A 21,704-nucleotide genomic window follows, 5' to 3' on the forward strand; every position below is an offset into this window, starting at 1 on the left:
CTGTCCTTAATACTTTGGACTTAATTCTTCTATACAATCAGTGTTTCAACCCACAGCTCAGACTCTGTTTTGTAGAGAATTCAAAAAGAAAGAATCCAAAAAGAAGGGTCAAGGAGGAAGCTAGAAGTCTGCAGCTGAGGGGAGAAGTCACATTGAGAACTATGAATTTGGGAAACTTCAGAAACATGAGACACAAGGTCATGTGATTGAGTCATCACTTCAGGATGTGTGGGCAGAGGGAAATACAGGTCAAGGAGAAAACCGTTAGGTTGTACAACACCTCCTGTTCAGATAGAAGGGGTGAAGCCTGCAGAGAGCAATCAAAACAGAGTCGTCAGGGACGGAGAAGAAAATTCAAAGGAGTGTAAGTCACACAAAAGAAGGAGTGACTAGAAACATGGGAACCCCCCCCTCCTATTGCTAAATATGTTTCCTTCCTGTTTCCATTTAGAAACAGGTGGGCTAGAAGCTATCTGAGATGCCAGAGAAGAGAAACAGGCAAACTAATAGGTGTGTTATATTTTATATTAGCTTTTTGGTGCTGTGACACAAAACTGAGATTATCAAGTTATGTATTTGTTTTGATTCATAGTTGCAGAGGTTGCAGTGTGCGGTTACACAGCCTCATCACTTTATCCAGTACATCCTGGCTGTCAGTGCATAGTAGAGGGAACTGCTCACCTTAGGGCAGTTTAAAAGCACGAAAACAGGGCAGGGGCCCCAATTCTTTCTTCAAGATCATGACCTAATTTTCTTCTATTAAACCTCTCTCTCCTAAAGATTCCAGCACCTTCCAATGGTGCCACAGGCTGGCTACCAACCCTTTAGTATACAAGTCTTTAGAAGACATTTATGAGTCAAGCTATCAGAAATGGCAAGGTGCAAGTGGATAGGTGGTTTGTAGAGAGCCATTTCGGTGAGGAAGTAAGACTGGGTTGGAGCAGGGAGGGGAGGAGAAGGGGAAATAGAAGCAGCTAGCATCATAGACGAGTCTGTGAAGAAAGTTAAATGGAAACAGGAAGGAAACATATTTAGCAATAGGAGGACTAGCGTTTACTAGGTGCTATAGCTGAAATGTGTGCAAGAGAAGCATGGACTTTAAGACATGTCAGTTATTATCTTTTCTCTGATATTCACCAGTGGAGGAGGGAAAAGCACTTCCCTCTCTAGGGATCCCCTCTTGTTAAGTGTCTCAAGTAGAGTTAGAGAACTGTTGGTTACCAACACAGTATGTGTGCCACTATTGCACCCTTAGAATTACCCTTCCAGGCTGGTTGTTGTAGTTCATAGGAATCATAGCTGGATAAAAGTCTTGGTTGCTTTCCTCTCTTGGAAGCTTGCATATCATTGTCTGGTACCATGATAACCAGTCTTTAGGGAAGAGGCTTTCAGGTCAGACCCAGTTCTGAGTCCTATGCCAAAATGTAACAATCTTTAAGGGGAATAAAAGGCACCTACCTCTTAGTGTACTGGCAGTATTAAGTAAGGCAGTGCATGCAAAGAACTTAGCACAGTACCTAAAGAAATATTAAAATTATATATACTTTATCCATTGACATAATAGAGATTATTAGTGAGAAACACTTGCCGTACACAGAAAGTGACATCTGGAGTTAAAGAAGGAAGGCTGAGAAGAACTGTGGGTGGACCAGACACAGGCAGTACTTAGTGTGGTTATGAGGACCACACTTCAGGCATTTTAGAGAAAGATATGCAGGAAAGATGCCATGATGTCAGCCACTGCTGGGTGGTATAAAATCACACTCAAATAGGAAGATGCTAGACCTTTTTCATATTTTATTGTGTGTGGACATCATGTATCACAGTGTCCATGTGGAGGTCAGAGGACAGTTTGTGGGAATCAATTCTCTCCTTCCACTGTATGGTTCCTGGGGAATCAAACTCAGGTCCTCAGGCTTGGCAGCAAGTACCTTTACTCACTGGTCCATCTTGCTGGTCCAAAATATCCAAACTCACCTTAAAACAGAACAAAGTTGTAGGATTAATTCAACCATATATAAATATATACCATATAGCCACAGTAATTAAGATAGCGTGGCATCGGTACAACAAAGAAAGCAACAGAGAACGCTAGAGCCCAGAAACAGACTTGTGCATTGTAAGTGCTTTACTTATGACAAATACAGTATCTCAGAGAGGTTCAGAAAAGATAATCTTATCAGTAAATGGTGCTGAGCTAAATGGGTATCTGCATTAGTAAAATTCAACCCCTGCCTCACACAAGAACCAAAGCAAAACCTCTGTGTGGTTTGTAGATTTAAATACAAAAGGTTTGGGTTTTTTTGCTTTTTAAATATAACCTCTTGAATATTCCAGATCTCAGAAACTGAGCAATATCAGGCCTGAATGGCAACAGATGGTTGGAGAAGAGGCCTCCTGAACACCAGGTGCCATAGCCTCTTAAAAGGAGGAAGAAATGAAAAGAAAAGGGAAGCGGCAAGGGGAAAGGAGGCAAGAAAGTGGGTACATGTGCTGTATGGGTATGGGAGGGAAACTACGAAGAGAGTTCTTGCCCTTTAGATAGACAAAGACTGCAAATCAGACACAAAAATCTGCTAAAGAATGTTTGTAAGTTCAATTTCATCAAAATTAAAACTTTTAGTTCATCAAAAGATTCAGGTTGCCGGGTGGTGGTGGTGCACGCCTTTAATCCCAGCACTCGGGAGGCAGAGGCAGGAGGATCTCTATGAGTCCGAGACCAGCCTTGTCTACAAGACCTAGTTCCAGGACAGCCTCCAAAGCCACAGAGAAATCCTGTCTTGAAAACACACACACACACACACACACACACACACACACACACACACACACACACACAAAACAACAACAACAAAGATTCAAGTTAAGCAAAAAGAACAGATACAGCGCATTGTCAACCTCTGCAGTGTGTCCATGATGGTGTTTCCTGAAAGGCTTAACTGAGGTGAGGTGAGAAGTGCTATCCTGGATGAGGGCAGTGCCGGTCCAGAGACTGGAGTTCTAGCTTGAATGAAAAGAAGAAAGTGAACTGAACACCAGCATTCATCCTCTGCTTCTCCGCTGCCCTCAAGGTGACCAGACATTCCAAGCTCCTGTGGCCACACCTTCCTTGCCACGAGGATTGCACTGCTTAACTATGAGCCAAAACAAATACTCTTTCCCTGAAGTTGCTTTTGTCTGGTATTTTGTCACAGCTGTGAGAAAAGTCAGTAATGCACAAAGTGAGAAATAGATTCATATCACATGTAACAGTAAAGGGGCCTATTCTGGAGACATAAAGAATTATACAAGTAAAAACAGGGAGCCCAAATGAAAAAACACAAGCACAATCCTGAACAGGCAAGTTCCTCGTGATGGTAGGGTGGAATTTTAGTATTTCTGTGATAAACCACCACCAAAAGCAGGGTGGTGGAGGAAAGGGTTATTTCAGCTTACAGCTACTGTCCATCATACATAGGCAGGAACCTAGAGGCAGAAACTGAAGCAGAGGCCATAGAAAATCCACATAGCAGCTTGATATGTTTTCCTCACTCTGTTTTCTTATATACCCAGGACCAACTGCCTAGGGGGCTGGGCCCTCTCACATCAATCATAGGTCAAGGAGACATCCCCACAGACTTGCCTACAAGCTACTCTGATGGAGGCATCTTCTCAATTAAGGTTCCTTCTTCCCTTGACAAAAACTAACCAGCACAAATGATCAGTGAACATAGAAATTCTGTCAGTCATCAGGGACACAAATGGAGAGCAGAATGAGGTTCAGCTTAGTTCTCTTAAGAATAAGAATGGATAATGTCAGGCCATACCTGGTGTTGGTGAGCTTGTGGAAGCTGGAACTCTTCCATAGACACTGCTGATGGGGATGAAAATGGAGCAACCATGGGGGAGGAGAGATGACTGCCACATCTACTAAAACAGAGTTTGTACAAAGTCCATTCCTGGTAGAAATGAGGACGTGAGTTCATTGAAGACAAACACAAAATATACCCATTGCAGCACTGTTCATTTGTGACAATCCCAGATAAAAACAGTTCAGCTGGCCCTCAAGAGTGGCACAGTTATAAATGGTTGTTTGCTCATAGAATGGAATGCTCCACTCCATGGAAAAAAATTAACCACTATTATACATGACATTGGTGATTCTCTCAAATATAATGCCAAGTGAATGAAGCCAATTACCAAAAAAGTACATCTTGATCTATGTACTGGCTGGTTTTGTGTGTCAATTTGACAAAAGCTCGAGTCATCAGAGAGGAAAGGGCCTCAGTGAGGCAAACGCCTCCATGAGATCCAGCTGTAAGGCATTTTCTCAATTAGTGGTCAATGGGGGAAGGTCCAGCCCATGGTGGGTGGTACCATCCCTGGTAATCCTGGCTTTTAAAAGAAAACAGGCTGAGAAAGCCATGTGAAGCAGCACCCTTCCATGACTTCTGTATCAGCTTCTGCCTGCAGGATCCTGCCCTGTGTTTATTGCCTGTGGTAATGAACAGCAACGTGGAAGTGTAAGCTGAATAAACCCTTTCCTTCCCAACTTGCTTTTTGGTCGTGGTGTTTTGTTGCAGCAATAGAAACCCCAACTACGACAATTTGATTCTATGCATGTAAAGTTCAAAGCCCAGCAAAACTGATCTATGGTGTTCCATTGCACAGTGGTGGCCCCTTTAAGAGGAAGGAGGAAGCAGAAGCATGGAAGGAAAGCAAGAGAGCTGTGGTTGCTGGCAATGTTTTACTTCTTGACCTGGTAATGCACACATAGCTGTGTTTACTTAGTAATAATAATAATCAATAGTTTACTTAAAGTTTCTGCACATTTCTGTGCGTCTTCTCTGCTCAAGAAATGATGAGGAAAGGTTTAAGAAATGATTTTTTTTCTAGTTCCATCCATCACCTGTGAATTTCATGATTTCATTTTTTAATGACTGAGTTATAGTCCATAAGAAATTTGATGAGTGCTGGTGGTAGTGTAAACTTGTACAAACACTATGGAAATCAGTGTGGTGGTTCCTTGGGAATTGATCTACCTCAAGATTCAGCTATACCACTCTTGGGCATATACACAAAAGATGTTTTATCCTACCACAGAGACACTTGCTTAACCATGCTTTTTGCTGCTCTATTAATAATAGCCAGAAGTTGGAAACATATAGATATCAATCAATAGATGAATAAAGAAAATGTGGCATACTTATACAATGGACTATAACTCAGTCATTAAAAAATGAAATCATGAAATTCACAGGTGATGGATGGAACTAGAAAAAAATCATTCTAAATGAGGTAACTCAGACGCATAAATACAAATGGTATGTACTCACATTCATATATAGATTCTAGTTGTATAGTCATTGATAAGCAAGCTACAATCCATATAACTACAGAGTTTAGGTAGACAGTAAGGGACTAGGGGGCGGGGATGGATCTCCTTAGCAAAGCAACATAGAATAGATAGTTGTGCTTGGATGAGGAGGGGGACTGAAATGGAAGGATCAAGCAGAGAAGGGGGGGGGAAGAAGGGGTGAGAAAGGTAATACAGGGAAAGGCAGCTAAAACTAAGGACTGTTTAAAGGAACCTAATACACTAGAAGCTTCATATACTATATACATATATGAAGGTAATCTGAATGAAATCACCAAATAACAGAGGAGACAGAGCCCCAACTGGACATCTCTTGTCACCAAATGAAGCTTCTACTACCAGGAATGGGTTACATCTACTTGAGTTCTCAGTCAAAGGAGTCCCATGGGGAATCCTCTAACAACCAAGGCTATTGTCAAGGCTATTGGTGGCTCTTCACAAACTGATGGGAAAGTCTTATTGTTCGACAACACCTACCTGACTTAGTGAACACAGAGAGATCTAGCTGGTGTCTACCTAAAGCTTTCACCCTTGTGGACTAGTATTCATGGTACTAGAATGTACCCTGCACACTACCAAAGGAGAAACTTCAACCCAGCTACAATCCTTTCAATCCACAAGAATGACCTGCCTACAAGATATGTTGGCACAATAGTGGCAACAAAGCTTGTGGGAATAACAATCCAATATCTTATTTGAGTTAAAGCCCACTCCATGAGAATGGATCTAACACTGCTTGGGTGACCAAATAACCTGAAACTAGATGGCTTACGGACCTATGGGTAAACCAGATACTACTGTCTGGTAAAGGAACATAGCAATAAACTGACTCCTAATGACGTTTTGCTATACTCATAGACCTGTGCCTTGCCTAGCCACCATCAGAGAAGCTTCCTCCTGTAGCATATGGGAACAAATACAGAGACCCACAGCCAGATAATATGCAGAGAGTGAGAGACCTTGTAACACTCAGCCCTAAAAGGGATGTCTCCATCAAATCCCTCCCCTCAAAGCTCAGGGAAATCTGCTGGAAGAGGAGGCAGAAGGAATGTAAGATCCAATGGGAATGGAGAACAAAAAGGAATCAACAAGGCCTTCTACACACAACAAGACTGATGCACATACAAACTTACAGAGACTGTGGCACCATGCACAGGGCCTACAGGGGTCTGCACTAAATAGGGTTCTACAGCTGAAAGGAAAAGTGGACACATACACACTCCACCCCTGAGAAGCCATCTCTAATTGATAATCACTTGCAGATGAAAATTACTTTTCTTCAAGGGAGTCTTACAGGGGAAAACAAACCACTGTTAAGGGTCACTGTTAAGGGTAGGCCCCATTCTCAGTACTAGATGGCCAGCACAAAATGAGTTCAATGGTATCTTTGGCGGTTCTTTGTCTCACAGTGTTAAGTCAAGGTGGGTTTTGTTTGTTCGTTTTGTTTTGCTTTCCATCATATGGTTCCTTTGAGTACATAGTATGGCTTCTGCTTTGGGGTTTTTATGGGAAACCTGAGTGTGTGAATGTGTATGTCTCTGCATCTATATTCTATATGCATTTCTTGTGCTTTTTCTTTGGCTCTTTTTTCTTTTTTGGTTGTTTTATCATATTCTGATTTGATTTGTTTGTTTTTTATTTATCTTCTTATTTTATTTATATTCCTTAGATGTCTGTTTGTTTTCTAAGTAGAGACAGAAAAGGTGTGGGTCCTGATAGAAGGGGAGATTGGGAGGAGTAGGGGAAGGGAAAACTGTAATCAGAATATATTGTATAAAAAAAACTGTTTTCAATTAAAAAAGCTAACAAAACCAAATTTGATTAGTGACTCATATTTAAATAAATGATAAAACATTTCATCTTCCTTTCTTTGACACAATTCCTCCACTTAAATTCTCTACTATATGTGAACTTGTTCTCACTAAATGAGTCAGTCAATATGGGGTGGGGTTAAAACTGGGATTACAATAAACTTTTTTTTTTTTAGTTTAAAATATTCCTAGCAACAGTGTTAAAAAGAAAACAAACAAACAAAATCCCAGCCAGGTGTGTTGGCCCATACCTTTAATGCTAGCACTCAGGGGGCTGAGGCAGGTGAATCTTTGTGAGCTTGAGGCCAGCCTGGTCTACATAGCAAGTTCCAGGCCAGCCTGAGCTATACAGTGAAACACTGTCTCAAGAAATATAATAAAAAGGAAAGGAAAAAACAAAACAACTCTCTCTTTTCGGATAAAATCACCAGACCTCACTCCCCTCTTTATTGCTGAGGAAAGTGAAATAGTGGCTCAGCAGTAATCCTGGGATCAGAGGGTGGGGAGTTTAAAGTTCATTCTGTCATTCACCTGTCAAATGATTGTTCAACACCCTTTGTTTCTCTGGCTCCATTCTAGATACCACATCAAGAGCAGTGGAAAGAGACAACACTCTTCTTGTTGTGGCATTTATGTTTTGGTAGAAAATACAGACACTGTAAATATTTAAAACTGTTGTGGGCATCATGGTGTTTGGCATTTTAAAAAGCCTCCCCAGCCTGGAACATAGCACAAGGTCCAGCCTGTGCAGGCCTTTTGATATGAAAATCAGCTAACCTAGAGCCACACCTCCTCATTTGTCCCCGAGCACCCCAAAAGACAGAATGTATAATCATCCAGTGTCAGACACCAGATCAGCAAGGTACAATCCAGCAACTTAGAGCTTGATGAATTAAGCAGACTAGTCAGTCTTGAACTCTTCACCCTGCTAGTCAGCCTGCCTTTCCTCATAGGAATGCCCTTAAAGTGTGGTTCCCTAAGGCTTTTCCAGGCTCCCATCTTCTGCCACCTGACCACCCACAGGCCCCAGGGAGTGTGCTGAGCCTGAGAATAGTAAATCTATTTTCTGAACTTGATATGTGTTACTTCGTGTGGCTGAACCTGACTGACCATCACCAAAAAGATGTATTGTCTCAACATACACTAAGGAAGAAGTATACACACGAAGACACCCATCACACTGGGAGTGCAGTGCAGTGGGTTTCAGGGGCAATTATTTTGCACTGTATAGATGTCATTTGAGGAATATGTCACCCAAAGGTGAAGCATGAAGGAAAGATGAATAAACAGGAGACTATTTGGGAAGACAGCCAGGATGCAGGTGTGGCCGGAGGGTTAGCCAAGAAGACATTGGTGGGAAGTGAAGTCAGAGGGAATGGCCCGGGCAGGTCACCAGAGGCTGTGAGGCTTGGCTTTCCCTCAGAGTACCCTGGAAGGCCCTGGGGGTACAGGGGTTAATGGAAAGAATGACATGCTCTGACTTCAGTTTAAGTCATATAGGCCTCATGGAGAGAATTCACCAGAGGGTAGGTGAAGATGGGAGAGGGCCAGTTAGGAAGTCAAAATGATGAGACTCATGTCTTGACAACTGTATTGGAGATGGTGAGAACCAGATGTGTCTTATGTCAGTGAAAAAAACAGGGTTTACTGTTTGGAAGTGGCCTGTGAATCAAAGTAACGTGGCAAGGTTTGGCCTGAGCAGCTGGAAGAATGGAGTCCTTGTCAACCAAGACATGGAAGAGCTGGTGCTGTAAAAGCTTCTGAAATGTTTGCACAGGTTAGGATGGCTGTCTATCAGATATCCAAATAGGAACGATAAGGAGGCAGGTGGAGATAATGGAACTGGAGTTTGAAAGAAGTGAAGCTGAAGATAGGAATATGGGGGCTGGTGTTGAATGTTTTGAGACTGGATGAGGTCACCTTGGGAGAAGATAAATGCAGATAAGGGAAGTGTTCTAATGAATGATTCTCTGAAATCAGCCCTGCCCTGGATTCTGTTTCCACAGTAGGAAGGGGATAGATAGATGGTGGAAGAGCTTTCCCCAAGGTTAGTTTTGCTCCAGGTAACTGATTTGTTACAGGTGCGAACACGACTGAAGCAGTCTCCTGTCCCCAAAGTTGGACCTCAATGAAGGCCAGCTCTTCTGTGAATACCATAAGCGAACCTTCTTAGTCCTTATCTGCCCCACCCCAGCTTAGTTGGGATTTGAACTGGGGACCAGCAAGGCCCACCCTAGAACTGGCTTTGCTAGTGTTATAGCTTTCTTCTATTGTTTATCTTCTACTTTGGTCCATTTCAGGGCATTCTGCTTTCCCTGTTGAACTCTAGACAGTGAGCAGCAGCTGAGAGCTGGAACCTGGAGAGGCACAGTCCCACACATTTTACTTATTAGCTGAAAATCTCTCAATGTTTCCCATCCTCCTTGTAATTGGTCAGCAATGAATAGGGTCCCTGCTCAAAAGTTAATCAGAACCACACTGGCTTTTCTGGTTTGAACCGAGAAGAAATGTAAGGACAGGCTCCAAGCTGATCTTTATCTCTACATCAAGACGACAAAGGGAGAACGAAGACCTTGAAAGACTTCACAAGTTTTCCTCTTCTTCAACTTTTCTGTCAGGCCACAGGAAGGACACAGACACACACAGAGACACCAGGAAAGTGGCAGCAGCTGAGATGGGGCTAATTACCCTAAACTCAGTTCCTCAGCCTACTTTTAGGGACTCCATAATTTTCCTGCCTAAGCAGTCTTTGTTTTCATTCTTTCTTTTTTTTCCCCAATTTTTTTATTTGAATTAGAAATAAGACTGTTTTGCATGTCAATCCCTGTTCTCACTCCCTTCCCTCCTCCCCTACCAGGCCCCCCAACTAAAACCCTACCTATCACATATCCTTTCTGCTTCCCAGGGAGGGTGAGGCCTTCAATAGGGGTTCATTAGAGTCTATCATATCCTTTGGGATAGGGCTTAGGCCCACCTCCATGTGTCTTGGCTGAGGGAGTTTTCCCTCTATTGTTTTCAATCTTTCATGTGAGCTTCCCATACTCACTCTCAGTTCCATTCCATTCCCTTTGTGGAATGGAAGCTGTCAGACACACCTCTCCATGACCTTCAATCCTGGAACCCATCTGAAGGTCTTCTATGTCCCCCCAACCCAAGTCCTTAGGAATCTACTATGATTTTCCTCCTAGATGTGAAAGTGGTCCAAGAACCTCACACTGAAAGGCAGTATTCATTTACTTCAAGACAGGACTCCTTCTAAGTTACCAATGAGAACATGGCACATAGTAACAGAAGTAGGGAGCTTGAGGCTAGGAAGATGCTTTAATTGGTTAAGTGCCTGCTGAACAAGAAAGAAGATCTGAATTCAGATCCCTAGCACCCACATAAAAGCTAGTCATTGTGGCCCTTGTGTGGTGGGTCTATGACCCTACTGCTAGGTGGGGATCAGAAGCAGGCAGATCTCTGGTGCTTGCTGACCAGCCAGTGTAGCCAATTAAGTTTAGTGAGAGAGCCAATCTCAACAAATAAGATGGAGAGAGATTGAAGAAAATACCTGTAGCTGTTCTCTCTCTTTTACATACACACACACACACACACACACACACACACACACACACACACACGAGTTTAAGATCACTGGAGAGATGGAAAAAAGAAAATTCTCCTTTCAACCAAGCTCCTAGAGCACTAGAAAACAAATTACAATTCAGTGTTTGCTTTTTGTGACATGACAGCTACTGTAGTTGCTGATACCACATACAAACAGTGAGAGGAATAAACAGAAATGGTGCCTTTCTTGCCCTCCCCATAATGATGTCATCAAGAAACTTCAATAAGACTCTTCACAGGCAATTATTAAAAACAGCTTTTCCTCTTGACAAACATTAAGTAGTGAAATTGCCAGCTCTAGGTGTCTTTTCTATGCCAGATATTTGTTTCATCTGTTTAAGATAGGAAGCTTACTCATTCAAGATTTTAATTCATTCACTCATTCATTTATTCAGTGCTCTATTAGTTATTTTTCTCATTGCTGGTACAAAATACCCAACAAAAGCAACTTGGTTAGGCTCTGGTCTGCCATGGCAGGGAACGCATGGAATGCTGATGCCCACCTCGCTTTCTCCTTTTCATTCAGCCTCGGACCCCAGCCCACTAACTGGTTAGGATCACAGTCAGGGTGGGTCTTCTCTATTCAACTAACATAATCTTGAAGCTACCTCACAAACATGCCCAGAAGTTTGTTGCCATGGTGATTCTATATCCTTCCAAGTTGATAATCACCATTAGTCATCGCAACACCTTTTTATCAAATGACTCCTAGATCCCAGGTCTGGTGTCTCATACTTGAGATAAAATGGTGAACAGGAACATGAGTCTTACAGTAGCAGTGGTGGGAAGGGCTATCGGATCATGGGAAACTTATTAAGTGCTATGAGGTATTGTTGGGCTGCCAGCCCAGAGAGTGAGTCTTCATGAAGTTCAGGCTAAACATAGAAATAAAGGCAAGTTGCAATTTTTATGACTTACTTTTATTTGTGACTTAGGAAATGTTTTTTGGGGAGGCACAGCAGGATATTTTAAAATGGGATGGCTTGCCCTGGAGTTAGGACATGAGGAACATCCATGACCTCATGAAGGCAGCTCACATCTTCTAAAATGCTTTTCAAATGATGTAGCTCTGACTCTCTAAAAAGAAATGAATCAAAGAAATATCCCAATCACCCCAGAACTATTGGTTTTCTAACCAACAGCTGTTTTTACTTGTGCTGGCCCCTTCTCTGGGGCTTGTAATAGCTTTGTGACATCAACTATGAGAAAATAGTTTAACACTCACTCTGGGGTTCTCGTTTGTGGGACAAGTAGATCACACCATCTCCTCGAGAGGAATGATGTATCGAGGTCCAGAGACAACATGGGCTTACACTTGCCCTTCTTCAGCTGATTCCATGGGCTGAGAGAATGCAGCCCATACCAGAATCCTAGGATTTGACAGTTTGTCTTAATTGATCACAAGCCACAAGTCTTACATGGCAACTCAGGCATGTGGCCATTTTTCTGTTTTTGGTAATCTTCTATTGATGCTCCTACAGCATGCACACATACATTTACACAGCTTCTCAGTCTAACCTCACAGGGTCAGACAGAGTCTTATGTGTAATAAAAAAGACTCTTCTTCATTGTAGCTGTGCCAGTGAGGCGGGACATCCCATGGCCACTTATTCTCTGCATTTTGAACAGTTGTGGATCTTGGCAGTAGCCTTCATATGCTTCAAAAAGAACCAAAACACTTCTTTGATGAGGAGTGATAACTACACTTATTTGTGTGTACCTAAAAGCAATACTAAATAGGCTCAGTAGGCTGTGATCTCTCTCTCTCTCTCTCTCTCTCTCTCTCTCTCTCTCTCTCTCTCTCTCTTGCTCTCGCTCTCTCTCTCTCTCTCACACACACACACACACACAAACATACATATTCTCACATACACACATTTAATAATAATTATTGAAGGGGTCACATACTTAAGAAGTATCGGAAAAGCCGGGTGGTGGTGGCGCACACCTTTAATCCCAGCACTTGGGAGGCAGAGGCAGGCAGATTCTGTGAGTTCGAGGCCCACCTGGTCTATAAAAGCCAGTTCCAGGACAGGTTCCAAAGCCACAGAGAAACCCTGTCTCGAAAGCCCCCCCCCCAAAAAAAAGTAGCAGGAACATGGGAAGAGTTGGAGGGAAGAGGGAGAGGCAGATATGAAGTAAATAGAGTACTTAGGCATGAAATTCTCCAAAAATAAAAATCTCTTCAAAGACCTCATTGAACTTAACCTCACATAGATTAACAGCAAGTGCATACACCCCTTCTGTGGAAACTTTAAGTTGATTTTATGGGAAACCAGAGTAAGAATGCCAAGAAACCTAAACAGAAGCTTTCCTTTGTTAGGGTAGGGGGCAGGTCTCTAGTGCACCCCTTCCCCTTCCCCCACACAGTCCTGTTTCTGGTCCTTAAAGCTGCCCCACATCTCTTCCTCCTTATCCACAGACCAACAGTAGCACCTCCTGATGTTGGAATGATCTGATCCTGACCCAAATTTAGTGTTTTCAACTGGCCTCTATTTGAATGGCATGTCTACCTGGTTCTACAGCCACGGGTTGTAGATGTCTGTTTCTTCCAGGCTTGCTGTTCTACTCTGACTCATGTTCCCACCCTTTGGCTTCTCACTTTCTCTCTCAGTGAAAGCTTGACCCTGACCTTGACACTACCTGACTCAGATCTTAGGGACTTGCTAACCTGCTGTCAGTTTCTCCCTTCCTCTCAGTCACCTCTGGCAAAAGCGGATTCACATAATAGTACTTCCTCATACAAATGCATCATTCAAAGTATGATAATGGTACTATGGTAGCTGTGTGATTTTAGTAAGCTAGCCTTGCCTTATTGTGTTTTTCTGTTTTACCTTAGTGATTTCGGTGGACACCTGACAAAGGGAAGTCTCTAAAGAAAAGATGTTTACTTATGAAAGTTCCAGAGATTGAAAAACTTAATGCTGAGGGCCCATACCTGTTGAGAACCTTCTGATTAATAGACAACCTCTATTGAATTCCAAAATGATACAGGGTATTACATAGCAAGACAGAGTAATCAACTAGAGAGATCACTTTGACAATAAAGCCACTTCTGCAATAATCCGTTAATCTGCTAATCCATTAATCCATGGATGGATTCATCTTCTTGGTAGGGTCCTTGTGACTCATTCACCTCCCAAACACAATTAGCTAGGGAGATTGGGAATGGACTTTCAGCAAACTGACATTCTTCCCAGAAGCCACATTGAGCAGCTCTAAACAACCTGTAACTGCAGTTCCAGGGGATCCCAAACTCTCTCTGACCTCTATGGACACCTGTTTGCATGTGGTGCACATAAACTCATGCAGGCTCCCACACATACATATAAATTAAAAAGATAATTGTTAAGGACAAAGGTATGTGATTTCAAGAAAGTGTAGAAGACCCCCCGCCACGGGACGGGAGAATGATAAGAAAACTGAGAAATAACTATCAAAAAGGATGACCTATGTAATTAATTACTTTAAACCTAACACAAAAACATCTTCTAGGGCATGATGTTTCTTACAATAGAGTTTCAGATAACTCCAGAGAATCAAATGTATAATTCCTCTTCCAAAAAGGTATAGCAGGTTTACTTCTCTCCATTCACCCTATGTGTAATTCTAAACATTACCTATAGAACAGAAAGCAGGAGATTCCAAAGGGAAAAGAGGTAGGGAACTTTGGGACATGTTGAACAAGACAGAAGTGCAGCTTCTTGTTTTGCTTTTTGCCTCAAGAATTCTGAATTCTGGAAACCTCTGAGCACAGACTAAAATAGTCACAGTAAAAGCCTCTTTCTCTAGCCAAGAAATCAGAAATTGAGTGGCCTAGTAAGTTAGGGGACTTTTAGACTTTTCTTGACTCTCTCAAAAGACCACAGAAAGCTGTTGTGATCCCACCCCTAACAATGCAAGGGACGGAGTAATAGGTAGAGAGCTAGAAATAAATATACAAAGTTGCTTTAATAGTTGACAATCATCCCATACAATCTACACCACCAATAAACTAGTGAAGAAAAACAGTGTGTGGATATAACTGATGCAATAAAAAAAGCATTTGGGAAAATGCTATTACTTACTCATGGTCAACAGCTCTCAGAGAAAGAATAGCAGGGGACATCTCCAATTTGGTAAATGAGCATCTATGGAGAGAACCTATAGATAATATTTCAGTTGTTGACAAAAGAGCAAATGCTTTACTTTTTTTTAATTTGGGCTCAAGGAATGATTTCCCCCTTGTATTAAACACTAACCACATTTAACATAAACACTATATATGCAGTAAAACAAGAATAACACTGGCATACCTTTTGGAGAGGGAGATCTAGTCATCTTTATTTCTTATGACATAAATTTCTGTATAAATGTTAAGGAATCTACAAATGTTTCTTAGGATAGATGAATTCAAGCAACCCATAGAATAAAGAATCAATATAGAAAATTAATGTCTATGAGAGTCAAAATACAATATTTTTTAGTCATTCAAAACTGAAGTATTCAGATATTAATCTAATAAACTGGGTCCAGAATTCATGTATTTAAAGCTACAAAATACCAACAAAACTCACCAAGAAAGACAAATAATTACAGAAGCAGATTGATTGTGGATTAGAATGTAAAACACAGTATATATGTCAGTTCTTTGATAATTAACATACATGTCTTAACAAGAAGCCAGTCAAATTTTGTGTAAAATATATTCTAAATATAGACAGAATCATTGTAAAATTATATTGGAACCCAAAAAATTTTTTTCAAAAAGGTGTATAAAAAGAAGAAAAAGGTGTTTGAAATCATTCTGCCTGATTCAAGATATATATAACCCAGTAGCTAAGGCCAATACTAGCAGAGGGACAGACACAGATCAAACTACCAGAGAATAGAACTCATGTGGTGAACTATTCAGGTGTGCCCAACTGTTTTTAAGATTTATTTGCTTTTATTTCATGTGTATGTGTGCTTTGCCTGTGTATATGTATATGCAAGGTGCCTGTAGAGGTCAGAAGACGGTGCCAGATACTCTGGAACTGGAGTTACCTATGGTGTGAGCCACCATACAGGTGGTAGGAACCCAACCCAGGTCCTCCAGAAGAGCTGCCAAGTGTCCTGTAATTTTTCAGATGTTTTCTTCTTAAGAAAGTACAGAGTTTCAATTTAGAGCTGCAATGGCTATTGGAAATTATAATGCAGAAAAATAAATACAAAACAAATTTCTAAAAGGGAGAGAGAGTCTCTAAAATTAGAGTACGCTTTATTTAAAGTAGTATGTAGCTCCTCAAACCTTGAATTGCACTCTTGAGAGATCTATGTATCCCATTAAGTAAAAAGATGTGTAGGATGTGCTGGTCAAGGTGACCCAGAGCAAAAGCCAGTGTCAATCAACATGCTTAAAGGTTTGAATTGTGCAGTTTCCAAAAATTATCTTCCTTTTCTAATTTAAATTTTTATTTTGGAAATTTATTTATTAGGATCCCAACTAAGCCTTGCCCTTGTGAGTAAATGTATATGTTCACATGCTTTGTGTGTGTGTGTGTGTGTGTGTATGTATGCATGTATGTATGTATGTATGTATGTATGTATGTATGTATATGTGAAATCTGCTTTGAATTTTTATACCATAACAAAATATTTTCATATAATTACTGCTAAAAAAAACTTGTACAACCACTTTGGAAATCAGTATGGTAGTTTCTCAGGAAAATGGGAATAAATGGGAATCAGTCTACCTCAAGATCCAGTAATTCCTCTCTTGGCATATACCCAAAGAATGCACATTCATACAGTAAGGGCATATGTTCAACTATGTTCATTATTTGTAATAGCCAGAACCTGGAAGCAACCTAGATGCCCCTCAATTAAAGAATGGATAGAGAAAATGTGGTACATTTACACAATGGAGTACCACTTAGTGGGGGAAAAAATGGAATCTTGAAATTCGCAGGCAAATGGATGGAACTAGAAGAAACCATCCTAAATGAGGTAACCCAGTCACAAAAAGACAAACATGAGCCTTCACCCAGTAGCTGTTCAAAGCAGAAACAAGCACCCACAGCTAAACACTGAACCATACTCCTGGAATCCAGTTGTGGAGAGGGAGGAGGGATGAGCAAAGGAGCCAAGACGGTCTATAGGACCTCTAACAGTGGAGCCAGTCTTTATCCCTAGAGCACAAATGGACTTTGGGAGCCCATTCCCTATGGAGGAATACTATTGCAGCCCAGATACAGCAAGCAGGGCCTAGTTCCTCCCCCTGATGATGTGATGGGCATAGAGGGCCTCCCTATCCCTGGGGAGGAGTTGGGGCATGGGTTGTGGGGGTTGGTGGGGAACAAGGGAGGAGGGGAGTGTGAGGGAATGGGAGGGAATGGATATGTAAATATGAGTACTTCTAAAATAAAAAATTTCAAAAGCCAGTCTTTTCAATTCATGTTAATTTTCCTGCTGCAAAAAAAAAAAAAAAACAAAAAAAACAAAAAAAAACAAAAAACTTCAGTTGTAGCCCTGAAGCCTTGCCTAGCTGCCTTTTTCTTGGTTCTGCACATTATTGTAGTCATCTCTCAGTTTGTAGCTGTTACAAGGCAAACCATCCCTCATAGTTCTGATTGACTTTTCTGCAAAGGGAGTCATGTCAGTTGTGACAGGAACAAAGTCCCCATGTACAGACATCCAAAGCAGAGGAAACTTCTGACCTGAGGATTAGCCACCAAATCTGGACTCAAGGTAACATTTGTGGAAAGAAAGGGGGTGGATTCCAGTGACAATTATGGAGGCAAAGGCATGCATTACCTCATTTGGCTGTGATATGCTTCAAGCCATGATGGTAAGGACCTCAGAGGTTGGGGCTACCAAGCTCAAGTCCAAACTATCAAGACTGAGAAACAGAATTGGCCTCTGATGGTAACATGAAGAGCCTGTCAGCATTATACCAAGTTAAAAAAAATGTGGCTCCTATTTACCGAGAAGCCCTCATTTAAGTCTAAGTGGAATTGTTTGGCAGAAATGGTTAGATTACAGGATCATTTAGGACATGAGGCAGAAAATTATGGCCTATTTTAGTAAAGGTGGTTTCATCAGTATTTATGGCTTGTAGTAGTTACTTTTCATGACCAAGACAACTTATGGAAGGGAGATTTTAATTGGAACCTACAGTTTCAGAGGGATAAAAGTCCATCACCACCGTGGTTGGGAGCATGGCAGCAGGCAAGCATGGCACTGGAGCAGTAGCTGAGGGCACACACCTTGATCCAGACACAGAAAGCAGAGGGCACACTGGAAATGGTGTGAGTCTAGAACAAGTCTTTTGAAATCTCAAAGCCTACTTTCTAATGACACACCTCCTCCAACAAGGCCACACCTCCTAATCCTTCCCAAACAGTCCTACAAACTAGGAAGTGAATATTCAACACATGAGCTTATGGGAGCCATTCTCACTCAAGCCACCACATGTTTCTTCATATACTACAAGTGGCAAAACTGAGCACTTGTGACAGATACTGCAGACTTCCAAAGGCTACCTGGTACTTTACAGATAGTGTTGGGGAATAATCATTCAGGAAGATGGTGAGTTTGAGGTCAGCAGTGCAGTTTCAGGTATGTGATTTTATTAGAGACACACCCAAGGCAAGAAATTGGATGAACTTAGAATCAAAGAGAGAAGCAAGAAGATCCAAGTCGGATGCCTATACCACAGCTGGATAGCACAGAGTATGGAGTCCCAAGTATAGTCAGAAACCAAACAAAAGAGTAGCTGTGTTGAAAGAAAAAAGATCTCACAGATTAAAGGAAGACGGAAACTCCATATGTTTGTGGGAATTCTACTCATTATGTTACGGACAGTACTAAGGCAAGGACAGCAAGTCCAATTTCAATGATTTTTCTTGTGAGTTTGAGCCAGATGTCAGTTTCAAGAATGCAGTGATATGCCAGTTCTCTACCAAGAGAGTTCAGCTAACTTCTATCTTTCTGTAAAATCAAAGGCAGATGGGTATACACTCTTTAATTCCTATTTGAGGTTGTCACTTGTCATCACCATCAACCATAGATGATGAGATTAAAATATCTCCCAGTGGGGAAATGTTATCAGATTTAAGAAATAAAAATATGTGACACCTAGGAAAAGTTTAGTTTCAGATCAACAAAGAAAGAAAAAAAAATACCTCAAATGTTTCATTGGATATTATTACACTAAGAATTAATTGTTACATGAAATTCAAATCTCACAGAAAGCTCTGCTTTTTGTCTCTCGACAGTGTTCTGGGTAATTATGACTAAATCAACCAATGTTTTAACTTCTGGGGAAACATGACATTTATAGACCTCTAGGACTTCCCCTCCCCCCTTACCCCCGTCTTTCCTTCTACATACCACGTTCTACCTATTCCATGTGTTTGTGTACCTGCAAGTATGTATAAACAGGTTCAAATGTGAGTGTGAGTGCCCATGTATGTATGTCTTGTGGAGACCAGAAGACAACAAGTAGCCTTCTACTTATTTTTTTGAGGCAGGACTTCTCATTGGCTTGGAGTTCACTAAATAGGTTAGGATAACTGGCCAGCAAGCCTCCAGGACCTGCCTGTCTCCACCTTCATAGTGTTGAGATTATAAAGTGCCCCCTTGGCTAGCTTTTATAAATGTGGATTTGGGAGCTATAATGCAAATCCTCCTGTTTATGGGGTAGGCACTTTACTGACGGAACTATCTGTTAACTCCTCACCTTCTTTTATGTCCATTCTCCTACTTCCATTCTAAGAGCTGTCCTGGAGAGACCCAGTCATATCTATTAATACTTCTCAGAATTATAATGTGGCTTTAACAGCCACTGATTGGAGCAGAGGAAAGGTGAAAACAGAAAGAAGAAGTTGCGTTCCTTAAAGTGACTCACAGGAAGGAAAGCTGGTAAGCAGGCAGTTGGATGATAGGCCTCTGACTCACTGGGGAGTCCTTTGCTAGAGCTTTGCAACCGTCTGTCACCATTAGTAATGCTGACGCTAGTTAGTGTGCTATCTGACAAACCACCGTATTTCCTTGGTAGCACATACAATGAATACTTTCTTGGTTAAAACTTAGGTTTAGACTAAACTGTTGGGTACTTGCTGGTTCCAAACAATGAATTAAAACTGACGTTTGAAAAAGCTTCTTAGACAAAACACTTAAGAACCTATGAGGTCTATGCTCGTGGTTTGAAGTGTTATGCTAGTGCTCTATTCTTTGACCTTGTTCTAGGGAAATGTTCAAGAGAAGTCAAATCTGTGGCCTTTGTCTGTGCTGTGGTTGCAGAGGATAAACCTCACCTGAAATTCAGAGGATGTGGGCTCAGATTATGTTCAGTGATGACTTTAAGAATATAGGGAACATGTAAACCAACCAAAAAACATGAAATCAGAGTGATTCCCATGACTCTCCCAGTCCACCAGTCTTCAGTAGCCCCATGGCAGCTTTAGAAGTGTTCATTTTATTTCCCTGCAAAAGTAAATTGTGACTGTAAGGACTGTGACCAGCTTACAGCCTCTAGCCTTTGCCTCAGAGCATCGTACTGGTTTTGAAGCTGAGGGCATCTCAGTCTCTCAGGCAGCCACTAGACAATGGCTGAACATGTTGGAACCTGGGCATTTCTTTAAAACTCCAACTTCTCAAATGAACAGTCTTTGTTCTGGAATTCCCCACTGGGCTAGCCAAAACTCTTTGGGGTCACTGTCATCCCACTTCCTTCTATAGCTTCATAAGTTGTTATGCCCCAGGACAGTGACTGGATGCCTCTTGCCACTGTGTTCTTGTGTTGATTTACCTCTCAAGGTTGACAGTGCTAGGAAGTAGGTCTTTGGGAGGTTACTGAGTCAACGGTGAAGTCTGAGATTAGTGCCCTTATGAAAGAGAGATCCCCAAAAGCCCTCTTTCTTTTTCTGCCATACAGGGTACAATGAACAGCTAGAATCTGCAAGTAGAAGAGGAACCAGGCTAGCATCCTCACTTTGAACTTCCAGCCTCCCAAACTGGGGCAAACAAATATGTTAGTTAAGCAACCTTGCCTATGGTACTTGGTTATAAAAGCCCAAACAAAAGAAGGCATACCATAAATCCCATCTTGAATTCTTAATTCTACTTCAGTATCTGTGCTTGAAGACATACCAGGCACAACCATGGGGCCCCCCAAGGGACTGACCATGTCCTATTCTGTCAAGGGGAAAGATACCCTGAGAAAGTAATGAGAAGGGTTAAGAATAAATCTATTTCTTCTTTTCCTTGAATGAATGAGAGTGAAAAGAGAGGTAGAAGAGTCTGGCTTTCAAATAGCAGGCCATGCCTCCCTCACTCCTTGGGTCAAACCTTCACTAGAAAGGGGACTGTAGAAGTATAGGAAGACATTGGTGAACTAAGAACACAGCCTGGAGGTGACTGAAAGCACCCAGGAAAAGCCTCTCAAGTTTTTTGGCACAGTGTCCATGGGTAATACAGTGTAGCATGGCCAGAAGGACTCTCATAGACAGCAGCATGATTTATCCCTATGTGACTACGGATCCTGGTTAAGGTCAGAGAAGTTCAGGTGGTCAGTGGAAATGCAGAGGCCCAAGGCTGGAAAGTGGCAGCTGCTGAAATGAAACATTTTGATTTCTGGTGGCAAGATATCACCAGTGTTTCATGGATATGAACAGTACTGCATGCCAAAGGATAATCTGAACCAGGAGAACCTTGAGAGACATTAGCACAGAATCCGATTCAACCTCATAGAGGTGCCTATGAAGAAAAGCCCAAGTCCCTCAGAGCCCCTTGAGTTGATGTGTTGCCTCCAGCCTCACCTCCACTACTCCCTCTCATTTTCTTCTTCAGCCACAGTAGCCCCTGTGGAATGTTCTTTCTCTGTGTTCCAGCACAACAGCTCCTGCCATCTGTTAAAGGTTGACCCTGGCAGAGCCCTGGCCTTGAGCCCCTGACTGTCCTCTATA

At 41.7% G+C, this 21,704-nt stretch overlaps 2 long non-coding RNA genes across 6 annotated transcripts in view; one reads left to right on the forward strand and one right to left on the reverse strand.

Moving 5' to 3' along the window:
• LOC103159729 overlaps window positions 1-21,704 on the forward strand; it is a 49,138-nt gene that overhangs the window by 15,372 nt on the left and 12,062 nt on the right. The window lies entirely within an intron of this gene.
• Window positions 1,812-19,896, reverse strand: LOC107978116. 2 transcript variants are annotated; one of them, XR_003486601.2, is made up of 5 exons: window positions 19,478-19,896; window positions 14,844-14,906; window positions 3,807-3,938; window positions 2,899-3,004; window positions 1,812-1,977 (listed from the first exon to the last, which is right to left on the reverse strand). It is a non-coding gene; the product is annotated as an uncharacterized LOC107978116 (long non-coding RNA). The 2 variants fall into 2 exon arrangements; XR_004770533.1 differs by lacking the exon at window positions 2,899-3,004 and having other exon boundaries at window positions 19,478-19,882.

This window comes from Cricetulus griseus, chromosome 6 (genome assembly GCF_003668045.3).
Source record: "Cricetulus griseus strain 17A/GY chromosome 6, alternate assembly CriGri-PICRH-1.0, whole genome shotgun sequence".
Lineage (NCBI taxonomy): Eukaryota > Metazoa > Chordata > Mammalia > Rodentia > Cricetidae > Cricetulus > Cricetulus griseus.